Source organism: Coregonus clupeaformis, chromosome 29 (assembly GCF_020615455.1).
Source record: "Coregonus clupeaformis isolate EN_2021a chromosome 29, ASM2061545v1, whole genome shotgun sequence".
Classification (NCBI taxonomy): Eukaryota; Metazoa; Chordata; class Actinopteri; order Salmoniformes; family Salmonidae; genus Coregonus; species Coregonus clupeaformis.
In genome coordinates, this window is record NC_059220.1 from 60,298,509 (window position 1) to 60,317,674 (window position 19,166).

Sequence of the window (19,166 nt, forward strand, 5' to 3'; positions counted from 1 at the left end):
GATCCCAAATCACCGCCCGGGCAACGAAGGAGTGGCTTCGTATGAAGCATTTCAAGGTCCTGGAGTGGCCTAGCCAGTCTCCAGATCTCAACCCCATAGAACATCTTTGGAGGGAGTTGAAAGTCCGTGTTGCCCAGCGACAGCCCCAAAACATCACTGCTCTAGAGGAGATCTGCATGGAGGAATGGGCCAAAATACCAGCAACAGTGTGTGAAAACCTTGTGAAGACTTACAGAAAACGTTTGACCTGTGTCATTGCCAACAAAGGCTATATAACAAAGTATTGAGAAACTTTTGTTATTGACCAAATACTTATCTTCCACCATAATTTGCAAATAAATTCATTAAAAATCCTACAATGTGATTTTCTGGATTTCTTTTTCTCATTTTGTCTGTCATAGTTGGCGTGTACCTATGATGAAAATTACAGGCCTCTCTCATCTTTTTAAGTGGGAGAACTTGCACAATTGGTGGCTGACTAAATACTTTTTTTCCCCACTGTACATACACTCACAGTCTGTACATGCACATACACACACACACACACACACACTGACAAATAGCCTACACAAATACACTGTGTTCCATGTGAGTGACCGAGACTCCGCTGACAACTTGGCACAAAGTTTGAAATTGGCACCCTTTCCAGAGAAATGCCAGATGTTTTTGTTGGCAGTCACAGGGGTGACAGGGTCAAAAGTACTAGGTTGGCCTGTGATGGTATGTCAAGTATTCCTGTTAACTTAACACTCAGATTGACATGCCTGAGGTTGGTCGAGCAGTTAAGGCTGCCGCCCTTGGCAGCCTGGAGGTTAGAGCGTTGGGCCAGTAACTGAAAGGTTGCTGGTTCGTATCCAGGAGCTGACAAGGTGAAAAAATATGTTGCTGTGCTCTTGAGCAAGGCAGCTAGCCCTGGAAAATGGTGACCCTGGTCGTGACCCACCAATTTATAAAGATAGGCAGTCCTCTGCCTGCTTGGAATTGAATCCCGGTCCCAACGCACTTCTACACAGTATGTCCTCTATCAGTCTCTCCTTCCTCATTTTATTTCCATGTCAATAAAACCAGCAATATTAAACAACACTCAAACTGACTTAGGGTGGGGGGATATCAACCTTTTGTTACTAAATGAGACAGAAAAAGACCTGTAACTCTTAACCTTGTAAAATAAATACAGTGCATTCGGAAAGCATTCAGACCCCTTTACATTTTTCACATTTTGTTAAGTTACAGCCTTATTCTAAGATGTATCAAATAATTCCTCATCAATCTACACACAATACCCTATAATGACAAAGCAAAAACACGTTTTTGGACATTTTTGCAAATGTATTATTATTTTAACGGAAATATCACATTTACATAACTATTCAGACCCTTTACTCAGTACTTTGTTGAAGCACCTTTGGCAGCGATTACAGCCGCCAGTCTTCTTGGGTATGACGCTACAAGTTTGGCACACCTGTATTTTCAGGTCTCTCCAGAGATGTTCGATCAGGTTCAGGTCCGGGCCTGGCTGGGCCACTCAAGGACATTCAGAGACTTGTCCCGAAGCTACTCCTGCTTTGTCTTGGCTGTGTGCTTAAGGTCAATGTCCTGTTGGAAGGTGAACCTTTCGGCCTAGTCTGAGATCCTAAGCACTCTGGAGCAGGTTTTCATCAAGGATCTCTCTGTACTTTGCTCTGTTCATCTTTCCCTCAATCCTGACTAATCTCCCAGTCCCTGCCGCTGAAAAACATGATGGTGCCAGGTTTCCTCCAGACGTGAGGCTTGGCATTCAGGCCAAGGAGTTCAATCTTGGTTTCATCAGACCAGAGAATCTTGATTCTCATGGTCTGAGAGTCCTTTTGGTGCCTTTTGGCAAACTCGAAGCGGGCTGTCATGTGCCTTTTACTGTGGAGTGGCTTCCGTCTGGCCACTTTACCATAAAGGCCTAATTGGTGGAGTGCTGCAGAGATGGTTGTCCTTCTAGAAGGTTCTCCCATTTCCACAGAAGAACTCTGGAGCTCTGTCAGAGTGACCATCAGGTTCTTGGTCACCTCCCTGACCATGGCCCTTCTCCCCTGATTGCTCAGTTTGGCCGGGCGGCCAGCTCTAGGAAGAGTCTTGGTGGTTCCAATCTTCTTCCATTTAAGAATGATGGAGGCCACTGTGTTCTTGGGGACCATCAATTCTGCAGACATTTTTTGGTACCCGTCCCTAGATCTGTGTCTCTACACAATCCTGTCTTGGAGCTCAATGGACAAATCCATCAACCTCATGGTTAGTTTTTTTCTCTGACATGCACTGTCAAATGTGGGACCTTATATAGACAGGTGTGTGCCTTTCCAAATCATGTCCAATCAATTGAATTTACCACAGTTGGACACCAAGTTGTAGAAACATCTCAAGGAAGATCAATGGAAACAGGATGCACCTGAGCTCAATTTCGAGTCTCATAGCAAAGGGTCTGAAAACTTATGTAAATAAGGTATTTCTGTTTTTTATTTTTAATAAATGTGCAAAAATGTATACAAACCTGTTTTCGCTTTGTCATTATTGGGTATTGTGTGTAGATTGATGAGGATTATTTAAAAAAATATATGTTGTAGAAGAAGGCTTTAACGTAGCAAAATGTGGAAAAAGTCAAGGTGTCTGAATACTTTCCGAATGCACTGTATATGCACAGATGTGTAAACAGATTATCGCGTGGCTGCTGATTGCAATGAAGTTCAAACTTGAACATGGAAAACAAAGATACATATGGGTAAATGCAGAGTTACATCTATGAAATTAGGCAAACTATGCAACTATTTTGATGCTCTGAAAACCTTACTCCATCACACATTTTTAAGAAGCACAAATAATTGTGCCATTTGTATTACGCTCTCGATAACAGCGTCTGCTAATGACATGTTAAGATGTTTGTAATTTACTTTTTATTGATAAGCTACGTTCACATTTGTACGCATTTTCTCAATAGCTAAAATGATTAGTGAGAAATATTTAGTGTAAGCCTAAGGACATTTATGAAAATGTTGGCCTTATCTAGGCCTCTTTTATGACATTATGGTTGTCAGTGTTGTAAAGTACTTAAGTAAAAATACTTTAAAGTACTACTTAGGTAGTTTTTTGGGGTATCTGTACTTTACTTCACTCTTTTTATATATATATTTGTTTTGTTTGTTTGTTTTGTAGTTTTACCCCTTTTTCTCCCCAATTTCATGATATCCAATTGGTACAGTCTTGTCCCATTGCTGCAACTCCCGTACGGATTCAGGAGAGGCGAAGGTCGAGAGCCATGCGTCCTCCAAAACACGACCCTGCCAAGCCGCACTGCTTCTTGACACAATGCTCACTTAACCCCGAAGCCACCCGCATCAATGTGTCGGAGGAAACACTGTACAACTGACGACCGAAGTCAGCTTGCAGGTGGCCGCCCGCCACAAGGAGTCGCTAGTGTGCGATGGGACAAGGAAATCCCGTCCGGCCAAACCCTCCCCTAACCCAGATGACGCTGGGAAAATTGTGCGCCGCCTCATGGGTCTCCTGGTCACGGCCGGTACTATTTATATTTTTGAAAACTTTTACTTTTACTTCACTACATTCCTAAAGAAAATAATGTACTTTTTACTCCATACATTTTCCCTGACATCCAAAAGTACTCGTTACATTTTTTATGGTCCTCTGTAGCTCAATTGGTAGAGCATGGCGCTTGTAACGCCAGGGTAGTGGGTTCGATCCCCGGGACCACCCATACGTAAAAATGTATGCACACATGACTGTAAGTCGCTTTGGATAAAAGCATCTGCTAAATGGCATATTATATTATTATTATTATGCTTAGCAGGTCAGGAAAATGGTCCAATTCACGCACTTATCAAGAGAACATCCCTGGTCATGTCTCTGATCTGGCAGACTCACTAAACACAAATGCTTTGTTTGTAAATTATTTCTGAGTGTTAGAGTGTGACCCTGGTTATCCCCCCCCCCCCAAAAAAGAGAAAATTGCTTAATATAATTAATATAATATAAATTGCTTAATATAAGCCATTTTAAATGATTTATACTTTTACTTTTGATACTTAAGTATATTTAAAACCAAATACTTTTAGACTTTTACTCAAGTAGTATTTGACTGAGTGACTTTCACTTTTACTTGAGTCATTTTCTATCAAGGTATCTTTACTTTTACTCAAGTATGACAATTGGGTACTTTATCCACCACTGATGGTTGTATTCCAATTGTATTATTTTCATCCTCTCAACCATTGCTCTAGCCACTTGATTCAGGTGGCTACCCTTTTAAAACCGGATGCCGTTTTCCACCATGTTAAAAGCGTAATTCCGAAACCTAGATGTGTGTTGTTATTCCCTCAGGGTGCAATTAAACATTACTAAACATGTATGATTAATTTAAAACACTATGGGATGGTTTCAAGGACACAAGTAATATTTTAAATTCACTATGTGTTTATTGCATTAAATGCATTAAAAAAGTTTAGTAGTGACTTAAATGCATATAAGGTGGATCCCGGACACAGATTAAGCCTAGCTTTTTAGACAAGCGCTAGGCTTAATCTGTGTCCGGGATCCACCTTATATGCATTTAAGTCACTACTAAACTTTTTTAATGCATTTAATGCAATAAACACATAGTGAATTTAAAATATTACTTAATAATAATAATAATAATAATAATAATAAGCCATTTAGCAGACGCTTTTATCCAAAGCGACTTACAGTCATTACTTAACATGCATGATGCATTTTTATCACTTTAATTGCATTTTCATTCACCACTGCCGACTTCGCTATATTTTTGTTTTGTGGTTTTTATATTACATACATTTAAATTCATTTTTACCAGTTCAGGTTAAAAACATAAGGAAAGTAAGGAAAGTATGACAAAAGAAAAATCCACCCCATCGAAGGGACAAAAATGTTGTCAATCTTTAGAAAATGTCTCCTATAGCTGCCGTTTCCATTGCACATGTCGTAATATATGTTTTTTGCGACATTGTTTTCAATGGAAACCTGCATAATGTTCTCTTTTCACACAGATATTCTGATATATAAATGATGATTGATGGCTGTATCTAAACATATGAGTCAATATGGATAGTCCTTGGCTACTGTATCATTGTAACCACATTATAGCTGGCTGGTAGTGATGAGAGAGAGTTGCTCTTTGGCCACGCACACAAGTGGTGGGTTTGGTGTCGAAATGATCCATTCTAATTGGAGAATTGATTCGGGTTGGGCTTAGGTTTGTGCAACATTGTATGTGGCCGTTGTTGTAGAGAAGCGTCTGTATCTCTCTCTGCTCTGATAGACATGAGCCTGCAACTCTCTCTCTCCATCTTTCCAGTGTTGCACTTCATCATTTATTTTAAATGATTTAATATGCCCATTAGTTGCTTTTTTTCCTTATAGAATTTTACTGTAATGTCTCAGCATATTAATGATTAAAAGATGTAAAGTCCCCTATTTAGGGGACCTGCATGGTTCTGGTACTGATTCCGACCGTAATTTCTGCTTATAAATCGATCTGTTGACACCGTAGCTCAAAATGGCTTGCATTGAGTGGTAGCCCTGATTCTCATGGACACAGGAGTATGTCTCTTCTGCCTGTGTGAAGCAGGATGTGAAATCTGACACCACTTGAAGCTGGAATGTCCCTCCTACCATTTAATTAGCTTTTCCGACTGTCCATCAACTCCTGACTGAACCCTATGTCACAGCCACTAACAATGCATATGCATGGAATCCTTACATCATAATGTAGCAGGAGAGAGTGGTTTCGTCGCTGTAGCACATTCAGAGATCGATTCATAACCAGTCATCTAAAATAATTAATAGATTTTAAACAAAAATGTACTTTCTGTTTGTCATAGATGGACAAGATTAATATGAAATAAAAGGTGAGTTCCTAACGAGTTCAGGAAGCCAAGCTAGAGCTTTATGAGGCGTTCACAGTGATGGGGGCAGATGTTTTGGTCAACAATCAAATCAGATATATTTATAAAGCCCCTTTAACATCAGCATAGTGCTTATACAGAAATCCAGCCTAAAACCCCAAACTGCAAGCAATGCAGATGTAGAAGCACAGTGGTTAGGAAAAACTACCTAGAAAGGCAGGAACCTAGGAAGAAACCTAGAGGGGTGGCCAGTCCTCTTCTGGCTGTGCCGGGAGGAGATTATATGAGTACATGGCCATCAAGGCCAGATAGTTCTTCAAGATTTTCAAACGTTCATAGATGACCAGCAGGGTCAAATAATAATCACAGTGGTTATAGAGGGTGCAACCGGTCGGCACTTCATGAGTAAATGTCAGTTGGCTTTTCATAGCCAAGCATTCAGAGGTCGAGACAGCAGGTGTGGTAGAGAGAGAGAGGGAGGGAGGGAGAAAACGAGAGAGAGAGCGTTGAAAACAGCAGGTCTGGGACAAGGTAGCACGTCCGGTGAACAGGTCAGGTGAGATGGGGGAATTAGAGGGTGCATACTTAAGTTCACACAGGACACCAGATAAGACAGGAGAATTTCACTAGATAGGACAGACTGACCCTAGCCCCCCGGCACATAGACTATTGCAACATAGATACTGGAGGCTGAGACGGGGGGTCGGGAGACACTGTGGCCCCGTCCGACGATACCCCTGGACAGGGCCAACCAGGCAGGATATAACCCCAACCACCTTGCTAAAGCACAGACCCCACACCACTAGAGGGATATCAACAGACCACCAACTTACTACCCTGAGACAAGGCTGAGTATAGCCCACGTAGATCTCCTCCACCGCACGAGCCCGAGGGGGCGCAAGACCGGACAGGAAGATCACGTCAGTGACTCAACCCACTCAAGTCGAGTATAACGAAAAAAGCCTGTCACGCACCCCTCCTAGAGACGGCATGGAAGAGCACTAGTAAGCCAGTGACTCAGCCCCCGTAATAGGGTCAGAGGCAGAGAATCCCAGTGGAGAGAGAGGAGCCGGCCAGGCAGAGACAGCAAGGGCGGTTTGTCACTCCAGTGCCTTGTCATTCACCTTCGCACCCCTGGGCCAGACTACACTCAATCATAGGACCTAGTGAAGTAAACACTTAAAGGTCAAGACCAAGTCAGCGTCACTCACATTGATAGGTAGAACATTCCCTAAAAATTTAGCTCTATAGGAGAAATCCCAGCCTCCAGTTGTTTGCTTAGAAATTCTAGGGACAAAATGGAGGCCTGTGTCTTGTAACCATAGCGTACATGTAGGTATGTATGGCAGAACCAAATCGGAGAGATCGGTAGGAGCAAGTCCATGTAATGCTTTGTAGGTTAGCAGTAAAACCTTGAAAACAGCCCTAGCCTTAACAGGAAGCTAGCACTGGAGTAATATGATAAAATTTTGTGGTTCTATTCAAGATTCTAGCAGCCGTATTTAGCACTAACTGAAGTTTCTAGAAGTATATGCACATTTTCTCTAACACTAAATATACAAATATGTATTTTACAGTTATAAGGATGGTGAAATCTTATAGTTAGTCATTTTATAAATTGATTATACTATATAAAATAAAATAAATCATTTCAAGCCTTGTTTTGTTGAATAGGAAATACATCATATTTAACATTTTCATATTTTAATCATATTTGTACTGTGTACTTGAGCTTGTGTCCTCAAAAGTGACTACACCTCAGCAATTTATAACTATTTATACCAGAAAGGTGAGATTTGAACCTTTCTTGGATTATGCAACATTACTAGTTATTATTTATGGTCCTCATGAAAAATAATTACTTTTGGGGATTACGTAGATTACATTTTTTATTACATTTAATTACATTTAAGAGGTTTTAAAATATAAAATAGGCCCTATTATTACTATTCAAAATCAAATACAAATTCACTATAATTGTAACTCTGTAGACCGCCTGCACAATCAATGAACCATCAGCATCACATAGGCCTCTCCCATCCTCATTGATAGAAAGTTTGGAACGTAGCCTATTCTAACCAGTCCATACAGTATACATACAGTCCACAATCAAAGACGATTAGTTTGATTAATTTAGCTGTAGACCAATACCAAAGACATCTTAAATCTATGGGCTTTATTTACTGTTTTCCTGCTGTGCGTAGGATATGCGGTAGGCCAAAGTATTGTATAACGGCACAATCATGTTTTATAATTCGGGCTTGGGCTCATAAAATATTTTTAATATAGGCCTCTGGTAGGGTTTGGCTTGAATTTTCATATGTGTATAGGTGACCTGCAGTGTCTGAAATGCTTTGAATTAATGAGCACCTTGGAGAGCGCTGTCCATTCCAGTACACCTATCATAGATAGTAGATAGGCTACCTGTTTGATTTGTCTGCTGTGCATTGTGTTAGTCACTTTTTTTCCTTATGCATTCCGGTACCTCAAAGCCTCCCAGGTCATCATTTACCATATCAAGTGGTGTTGGAGTTTGAAAAGAGGACAATTTGCGTTGTCGCATAGGTTATACGGGAAATCCACAACTTTTCAAACTCATATTCATCATCTCCAGTACCATCACAATGTCAATGTATATGAAGCGAATTATCTATCTATCTTTTTGACTACACAACATAGAAACCTGCTGTTTTTATATATGTTGATGTTGGGCTGGTGCTGGTCCTCTGTAGCTCAATTGGTAGAGCATGGCGCTTGTAACGCCAGGGTAGTGGGTTCGATCCCCGGGACCACCCATACGTAAAAATGCATGCACACATGACTGTAAGTCGCTTTGGATAAAAGCGTCTGCTAAATGGCATATTATATTATTATTACATTTTTATATTATAAAAAAGAGTAAAGTGCCCCTTTAATGACTTTGGATTCCTTAAGGATGTTTTGGACTCATGTTACAGTATGTTGGGTTAGTATTTATAAATTTTATAACCCTTATTTTACCAGGTAAGTTGGCTGAGAACACATTGTCATTTACAGCAAAGAGGATACATAGAATAGACATAAAGCCATGAAGAATTAACTGGTTAGTTGCTCTGGAAAACAGTCATGTAATCCAGAGAAACATTCCTGATGGAGAATTGTAAACATCCCAATGAGCTATAGATACAGGGTGGAGACAACCCTGGAACACACACACACACACACACTCTTGCATACACATCAACATATTAGACACACACTCATTTGCACACTTGCACACGCACACACACACAGCCTCTTGAGTGACACCGGCTTGGCTGCCAGTGGCTTCATTAAGGCTGAGAAATGTGCTGCTCATTACGGCAAAGCAATTAGTGGCTAATTGAGTGAAAACAAACTAAGATGGTTACTTTGACTCTTCAGCTTTCCGGCCCATGCGTCTAAATCTTGACCAATTTGCAGAATTGAATCTCACATTCAGGTTGTTTTTTGGGGGTATTTGGCACATTATGGCTCTTGGGAATCGGAGAGGAATATATTTGAGAAGTTTCAGAGTTTGTTTGGTCTAGGGGTTTTTACACAGGGAGCCCAATTCTGATCTTTTTTCCACTAAATAGTATTTTGACCAATCACATCAGATATTTTCACGAGATCTTTTTCAGAGCTGATCTGATTGGTCAAAAGACCAATTAGTGAAAAAGAGTATCAGAAATGGGCTGCCTGTGTAAACGCAGCCTTTGAGACTTACAGGAAACTGAACATGTATCTTTGCAGACATGTTGAAATATCGGGCCTCTATCAGATTTCTTTAGATGGTGAAATTATGCAATTTGTAGAGTAAACATGCAAGTGTTTAGTTAAGAGTATCCATTCATTCACACACACACACACACACACACACACACACACACACACACACACACACACACACACACACACACACACACACACACAATGATATGAGTGTCTCATTAGAGTCAAGTTCCTTTGTATATGTCTACATTGTATTCTTCTATACATTCCCTAGATCTCCCAGACATAACAGTCCACTAACCTCCCTGACCCATCTATTAATGCACACACACACACACACACACACACACACACACACACACACACACACACACACACACACACACACACACACACACACACACACACACACACACACACACACACCCCTTCACATCTCACTACGGCACCCTGTCATAACCAACTGCTTGCCCTTCTCACTCCTCTCCTCCACGCAAGTTTCCATCCCTCCCTCCATCTCCCATCCCCCCCAAATCCCTCCCTCGCTACCTTCTCCAGTTACCTACAGCCGTAGACAAACAGCAAGAGTCCCAGAGCTAGCCATACACACATGAACACAGCGGATTGCGCACACACACACCCACAAAGAGTTGATTGCACATACACAAATGTTGGGCACAAAATGAGGAGAGAGAGGGCTTACTCCCTCACACTCACACACAGGTTTGAACCACTGAACTGAGAAGACACACACATAGTTGATAGCACATGTACACAAATATTATTACAAATATTATTGATGGCACACATACACAAATGTACTTACCGCCTCACACTTAACACACACCCACATGCGCACACACACACCTGTCTGTGTATTCCACCCTGTCCTTTGTGTGGTTTGGATGCCGGGAGTCCAGAGCAGTGATTTATGTGCCTTGCTCCTCTGATTGTCTGAGCTGTGGTGGTTCACTGCCATGGCAGTGCCCTTTGACCTCTACCCCACATCAGTGCCTTCTCACCGGGGTGGAAGCGCTTGATGAGGTGGGTCCATTCTAGTTTGGTGCTAATGAGTTCTGTTGGGCCTGACTCTCTGGCTCAGGACCAGGATCTAACAAAGTAGGGATGACCAGGGCCGAAAGAGTCCAAGGGCCCAACAGAGGCAGGGGCCTCATTATCTGGAAGCAGTAAGGAAACTTGGCAAACAGTGGTTGTGCTTCTGGTTACAGTGAGGCATATGACCTACAGTAACCTAGAATAGTCAGTTCTTAGTGTTGGCTCTCTGAGAAACACACACATAAACACACACACAGACATACAATCACAATAAGATACTCACAATTTTGCTTTGAGAGATTATCCATTTTCCACCAAACAATCTTTGCTCTCTGAGCCCAGTTTTTCAAAACGTTTAATCTGGATAACAATGATCCAGATTCTGTAGTCCCCTTTTTGCGATCCAGCATCAGATCAATCTGGCCGATTTTGAGCCAGTTTTTCAGAAAGGATCAAATAGGATCATTCTGATCCAGATACCACAATATCAAGTTTGCCGAATCCAGATTTCCAATGCTTTGAATAGGTTATGTTACTACTTCTACACTGTCATAGGGAAACAGAGATGAGGAAACTACATGAATGAAGGTAACTAAGATAAGAAATAGAGGCTGCATTTCACTTGTAAGTAAGTACATGCATTTATATGACACTCAATATAACGTCTGACCACATACCTATACGGCAGTCAATTTAACAGAATGAAGCTTTTTTTTTTTTTTATGTAAGAACGTTACATTGAAATATCTTGGTTGTAGTGCTTTTCACCTTTCTGAATCCACCCTTCCAGTGGGATCAAGATTATCCAGATGTCCAGCATCAAAACAATCCTAATCACTACTGTTGAGCAAAATTAACATTTAATCCTGATTACAGGTCAGATTGGATTACCTAATCCAAATCCCTATTCAGAGGATCAGAATCAAATTTGTCAGTTTTTAAATACCCAATTCTATCCGATTTCTGAAATCCGAACAGAATTTTTTTGAGAAACTGGGTACAGATGACTCTCCAGCCTAAGTTTAGAAAGTAAACCCACCCCCACCCTCCAATACACACACTATAAACACTTTGGATAACTGACCTGGCCCCTCTGACCACCCTGTGAGTGTGAGTCATTATAGCAAGTCTTATCTAATAATATAATATCTCAAAACACAAACACACCCGTGGGTGGGGGATTGCCCTTCTGTTTTGGTTGAGGCCCAGTCCCAGCACACACAAGGCCTCTTAGAGAGATACAGCCAGTGAGAGAATAATGTTGCCATTGTAGCCCCCAGTGCGTGTAGCCACCCAGGCCCCATCCTGCACTGAGACTCCAGCCACACGAAAGCCAGAGGCAGAGACACTGGCCTGACAAATGACTCATGAAAGATTCCTTCTGGACATATACACACACACACACACTGGAGCCCCCAACAAGCACACACAGATACACACACACACACACACACTAGATCCCCCAACAAACTCACACACATACACACACACACACAGGGCATCAATGAGGGCTAAGTGATCTCCTCTCATCCCCTCGCCGAACCCTCTCTATGTCCAGTCAGGAGGCAGGGCGTGAGGCTCCACTCATGGCTGTTGAGGATGAGTGAGTCATCGCAGGAGAATGTGTTACTACTGTGTTACTGTATGGAGTGATCTCTGCTTCTCTTTTCCAAGATTACAGGAGACATGGTACCACACGACACCTTGAAGGGGCAATCTGCGATTCAAACTACAAGAAAGTAGGCACCCCTGCCACGTTTTTGGTAAACAGCTGAGAAATGGAGCTGGAGAAATATTTCCACTCTCAACTGAATAGACAGAGCTATGGATGCAAGAATTGATCATCCATGAGATGAAAATGATGGGTCCATACTTGAGAAACATTGGAAAAAGTTTAAGTTTAAACTTTTTCTCCGTCTCAAAATGTGCATCAGCCAATAGAAATTGTTGACATAGTTGCACGTGATAAAACGCTACATCTCAGCTGTTCCCATTAGATAACCTGGCACATTTAGCTCTATGCTAACCTGTAACAAATGCTGCTTCAGCCTATCAAAGATCTCAGACTTTATATCCACCAACCAATGGCGTTTCTTAAAATAGGTCAACTTGGGCACCAGAGGGATATTTGAAACCTCCAAAGTGGCGTAAAAAAAAAAAAAGGCAATAAAATAAAAAGACAAAATTGATGAAGATTATGAAGACTAAATACACAAAATGTAAATGTCACGGATTCTGCCGAGGCTGCTCCTCCTCCTAGTTCGGGCAGGCTTCGGCGTTCGTCGTCCCCGGAGTACTAGCTGCCACCGTTGAATGTTTCTATGTGTGATTGCTTTTGTCTGTCTGTCACACCTGTGTCCGTTTGTGTCTGATTACGTGTTCTATAAGTTGCCTGTGTTGTATTGGTTAGGTTGTGTGTTGTTTTTCGCCTGTCCGTAGTGCTGCGTGTTTTTGTATTCTGTTTCTTTGTTATTTGTTTTACGCATGGTTTGCGTATTGCTCGCCTCTCTTTGTTGAGGCCGTTTACTGTATCCTTGCCTGGTGGTTTTTCTCAGTAAACGTTGTTGGACTAAGCTTCGGTGTCCTGCGCCTGACTTCCACACATCATACACCTCAGCCTTGACAGAACAACACACCACTATGGAGTCAGCAGGAGCAGTGGTGGCACCCAAGTCGCTGGAGGATCGGATCAGCGACCAAGACACCATGATCCGGCAACTTGGGGCCGCCATGAACGAGGTGTCCAACACTCTGCGCCGGTTGGTTACTGGAGAGGTGCCCACGCCTTCTCACACCATCCCATCACCAACGGCCAGTCCTCCTCTCTCAGCACCGGAACCCAGTGGCATACGGCTCTCGCTCCCGAGGGCATATGACGGTTCTGCAGCCGGTGGAACTCTACCTGGCTACCATATACCCAGCGCCCTCGGGATACGAGAGCGTCTCCGCCCTCATCTCCTGTCTATCCGGCAAGGCGTTGGAGTGGGCCAACGCCGAATGGAGGGGAATAGACGCCGCTACCATCACCTACGCGGAGTTCTCCCGCCGCTTCAGGGCTGTTTTCGATCACCCACCTGAGGGGAAGGCGGCGGGGGAGCGTCTGTTCCACCTCCGACAGGGGAAGAGGAGCGCACAGGAGTTCGCCCTGGAGTTCCGGACTCTAGCGGCGGATGCGGGGTGGAATGAGAGGGCCCTCATCGACCATTACCGGTGTAGCCTACGAGAGGACGTTCGTCGTGAGCTGGCCTGCAGGGACACCAACCTATCCTTCGACCAGTTGGTGGACATCTCCATCCGTCTCGACACCCTGCTGGCTACCCGCGGACATCCCGAGTGGGGGTCGTTCATTCCACCCTCCAGCACCTCCGAGCCGATTCGCATGGAGCTCGGGGGTGCTGGCGCTAGAGAGAGGAGGAGAGAGAATCCGAGGGGGGCCATCCCCTGCACCAACTGTGGCCGTGGAGGACACACCGCGGCCAGGTGCTGGGGAGGGTCTCCTGGGAGAGGGGACAACAGGTCACGCACTGGGGAGTCATTTCAGGTGAGTAGGCGCCCCACTTACCCAGAGCTCTCTGTTGGTCACATGAGTATACCTGTGAGATTTCCACAGGTGGCACCTCATTCCCAGCATAAGGCGCTAGTAGATTCAGGCGCAGCTGGGAATTTTGTTGATCGTACATTTTGTTATAGGTTAGGAATTCCCCTTCGGCCGGTAGAAGCCCCCTTTCCTGTTCACGCCCTAGACAGCCGGCCGTTGGGGTCGGGGCTGATCAGAGAAGTCACAGCACCACTTAAGATGACGACGCAGGGGGTCATGAGGAGATCATTCAGTTTTATCTGATTGACTCTCCTGCGTATCCCGTGGTGTTGGGGCTTCCCTGGTTAAGCGCCCATGATCCTACCATTGCGTGGCAACAGAGGGCTCTTATGGAGTGGTCTGCCCAGTGTGTAGGGAGATGTCTAGGTGTTTCCTTAGGGGCGACCTCGGTAGAGAGTCCGAACCAAGTGCCCGCAATGCGCATTCCCCCTGAATATGAGGATTTAGCACTTGTGTTTAGCAAAACGAGGGCAACACGGCTACCACCTCATAGACAGGGGGATTGTGCGATAGATCTCCAAACAGGAGCGGCACTTCCGCGGAGCCGTGTGTATCCCCTGTCTCAAGAGGAGACAGCGGCTATGGAGACTTACATAGCCGAGTCCTTGGCACAGGGATACATACGGTCCTCCACTTCCCCGGTTTCCTCAAGTTTCTTTTTTGTGAAGAAGAAGGATGGGGGTTTGCGCCCGTGTATTGATTACCGTAGTCTCAATCAGATCACGGTTAAGTACAGTTACCCTCTTCCACTGATTGCGACTATGACGGAATCATTACGCGGAGCGCGGTTCTTCACAAAGTTGGATCTCAGGAGCGCGTACAATCTGGTGCGCATTAGGGAGGGGGATGAATGGAAAACAGCATTTAGCACCACCTCGGGTCATTACGAGTATCTCGTCATGCCATACGGGTTAATGAATGCTCCTTCAGTCTTCCAATCCTTTGTTGACGAGATTTTCCGGGACATGCATGGGCAGGGTGTGGTAGTGTACATCGACGACATCCTAGTGTACTCTTCTACACGAGCCGAGCATGTAGCCCTGGTGCGCCGAGTGTTGAGGAGACTGTTGGAGCATGACTTGTATGCCAAGGCAGAGAAATGCTTGTTCTTCCAGGAGTCCGTCTCCTTTTTGGGTTATCGGTTGTCCGCGTCTGGTGTGAAGATAGAGGTTGACCGTGTGTCGGCCGTGCGTAATTGGCAAACTCCAACCACTGTAAAAGAGGTGCAGCAGTTTTTGGGTTTTGCTAATTACTACCGGAGGTTTATCCGGGGCTTTGGACAGGTTGCAGCTCCCATTACGTCCCTGTTAAAGGGGGGTCCGGTTCGCTTGCAGTGGTCAGCTGAGGCGGACAGGGCATTTGTCAAACTGAAAAACCTGTTCACCTCGGCTCCGGTGCTGGCGCATCCGGATCCCTCTTTACCATTCCAAGTAGAGGTAGACGCGTCCGAGGCCGGTATTGGGGCAGTCCTGTCGCAACGGTCCGGCACGCCACCTAAGCTCCGCCCCTGTGCGTTCTATTCTAAGAAGCTCAGCTCGGCGGAGCGTAATTATGACGTAGGGGACAGGGAGCTGTTAGCTGTAGTCCAGGCCCTAAAGGTGTGGAGGCATTGGCTTGAGGGGGCTCAACACCCTTTCCTCATTCTGACTGATCACCGTAACCTGGAGTACATCCGGGCAGCTAGGAGATTGAACCCTCGTCAGGCTAGGTGGAATATGTTCCTAACCCGGTTTGTTTTTAAGATCACATACATCCCAGGGTCCCAGAACAGTAAGGCAGACGCCCTGTCCCGGCGGTATGACACAGAGGAGAGGTCCATTGAGCCTACTCCCATACTGCCGGAGTCTTGTCTGGTGGCTCCGGTGGTGTGGGAGGTCGATACGGAGATCGAGCGGGCACTGCGTACCGACCCTACTCCCCCCGAGTGTCCTGTGGGGCGGACGTACGTTCCGCTCGAGGTTCGTGATCGCCTTATTTATTGGGCTCATACATCACCCTCCTCTGGACATCCAGGTATTGGCCGGACAGTGCACTGCCTTAGCGTGAAATACTGGTGGCCAACGTTAGCTAGGGATGTGAGGGTTTATGTCTCCTCCTGCTCGGTGTGCGCCCAGTGTAAGGCGCCTAGACATTTGCCCAGGGGAAAATTACATCCCCTGCCCGTTCCACAACGACCATGGTCCCACCTCTCGGTGGATTTTGTGACCGACCTACCCCCCTCCCAGGGGAATACCACCATTTTGGTCATTGTGGATCGGTTTTCCAAGGCCTGTCGTCTCCTCCCAATGCTGGGTCTTCCTACTGCCCTACAGACCGCTGAGGCCCTATTTACCCACGTGTTCCGGCACTATGGGGTCCCCGAGGATATTGTGTCTGACCGAGGTCCCCAGTTCACCTCCAGAGTCTGGGGGGCGTTCATGGAATGCTTGGGGGTCTCGGTGAGCCTTACCTCGGGGTACCACCCAGAAAGCAATGGGCAGGTTGAACGAGTCAACCAGGATGTGGGTAGGTTTCTGAGGTCCTATTGCCAGGACCGGCCGGAGGAGTGGTCTAGGTATATCCCCTGGGCAGAGATGGCCCAGAACTCTCTCCGCCACTCCTCCACCAATTTAACACCTTTCCAGTGTGTTTTAGGTTATCAGCCGGTCCTGGCACCATGGCACGAGAGCCAGATCGAGGCCCCTGCGGTGGATGAGTGGATTCGGCGCTCGGAGGAGACGTGGGACGCTGCCCATGTCCATCTGCAGCGGGCCATCCGTCAACAAAAGGCGAGCGCCGATCGCCACCGCAGTGAGGGACCGGTGTACGCACCGGGAGATCGAGTCTGGCTCTCGACTCGAAACCTGCCCCTCCGCCTGCCCTGCCGGAAGCTGGGTCGGCGGTTTGTGGGGCCCTTTAAAGTCCTGAGAAGATTGAACGAGGTGTGTTACAGGTTACAATTGCCTATTGAGTACAAGAATATTAACCCCTCGTTCCATGTGTCTCTTCTCAGGCCGGTGGTAGCTGGCCCACTCCAAGAACATGAGATAGGAGAGACCCCTCCGCCCCCTTTGGACATCGAGGGGGCCCCGGCGTACAGAGTCCGGACCATCTTGGACTCGAGGCGCCGGATGGGTGGTCTCCAGTATCTCGTGGAGTGGGAGGGGTACGGTCCGGAGGAACGGTGCTGGGTGCCTAGGAGGGACATCCTAGATCCATCCCTCCTGACGGAGTTCCACCGTGGGCATCCCACGCGCCCGGGTCCGCGTCCTCCTGGCCGTCCCCGAGGCCGGGGTCGGCGCACGGCTGGAGCCGCGCGTCAAGGGGGGGGTACTGTCACGGATTCTGCCGAGGCTGCTCCTCCTCCTAGTTCGGGCAGGCTTCGGCGTTCGTCGTCCCCGGAGTACTAGCTGCCACCGTTGAATGTTTCTATGTGTGATTGCTTTTGTCTGTCTGTCACACCTGTGTCCGTTTGTGTCTGATTACGTGTTCTATAAGTTGCCTGTGTTGTATTGGTTAGGTTGTGTGTTGCGATCGCAGAGAGAGAAAGGGACAGGGCAACAACTCTTACAATTCAAACTATTGAATCCTGCAAGATACTGTCTTAATTATACAACTACCTTTTTTTTGCCAAACTTCTAGTTCACATGGAGTAAAACAAGCATACACACAAACAAGCATATATTTTGGATTGTGATGGAGTAAGCAGTTGCACTAAGCTTATAAAGGTATTTATACAGTGGGGAAAAAAGTATTTAGTCAGCCACCAATTGTGCAAGTTCTCCCACTTAAAAAGATGAGAGATGCCTGTAATTTTCATCATAGGTACACGTCAACTATGACAGACAAAATGAGGAAAAAAAATCCAGAAAATCACATTGTAGGATTTTTAATGAATTTATTTGCAAATTATGGTGGAAAATAAGTATTTGGTCAATAACAAAAGTTTCTCAATACTTTGTTATATACCCTTTGTGTCACGATCGTCTGAAGGAGCGGACCAATACGCAGCGCGTGGAGTGAACATGATGACTTTATTTAATTAAAGCAACCACGAAAAAACAACAAATGACGATACGTGAAGTCCTCTGTGACACCGACAGAACATACAACACTGGAACAATAACCCACAAACCAAAGGAGAAAACACACAGAAATATATGGCTCCCAATCAGAGATAACGAGCCGACAGCTGACACTCGTTACCTCCGATTGGGAGTCATAGACCAATCACCACTAGACACAAACAAAATGAAACTCACCCATCCCCAACACCACCAAATGAAATACACCCAAACCAATGACAATGAACAACCCTGGCTCAAATATCAAAGTCCATGGAGCCAGAGTGTCACAGTACTCCCCTAAAGGTGCGAACTCCGGGCGCACCAATATCAGGACTAGGGAGGGTCTGGGTGGGCGTCTGTCCACGGTGGCGGCTCTGGCCCCGGTCGTGATCCCCACCCCACCACAGTCACAACCTGCTTCGGTAGCCTCCTCCCAATGACCACCCTCCAACTAACCCCACCTGGACTAAGGGGCAACACCGGACTAAGGGGCAGCATCGGCCTAAGGGGCAGCACCGGGATAAGGGGCAGCACCGGGATAAGGGGCAGCACCGGGACAAGGGGCAGCACCGGGACAAGGGGCAGCACCGGGCTAAGGGGCAGCACCGGACTAAGGGGCAGCACCGGACTACGGGGCAGTACCGGACTAAGGGGCAGTACCGGACTAAGGGGCAGTACCAGGCTAAGGGACAGCACCAGGATAAGGGACAGCAACAGGATAAGGAGCAACACCGAGCTAAGGGGCAGCACCTGACTAAATGGCGGATCCTGGCTGGCTGGCTCTGGCGGATCCTGGCTGGCTGGCGGATCCTGGCTGGACGGCTCTGACGGATC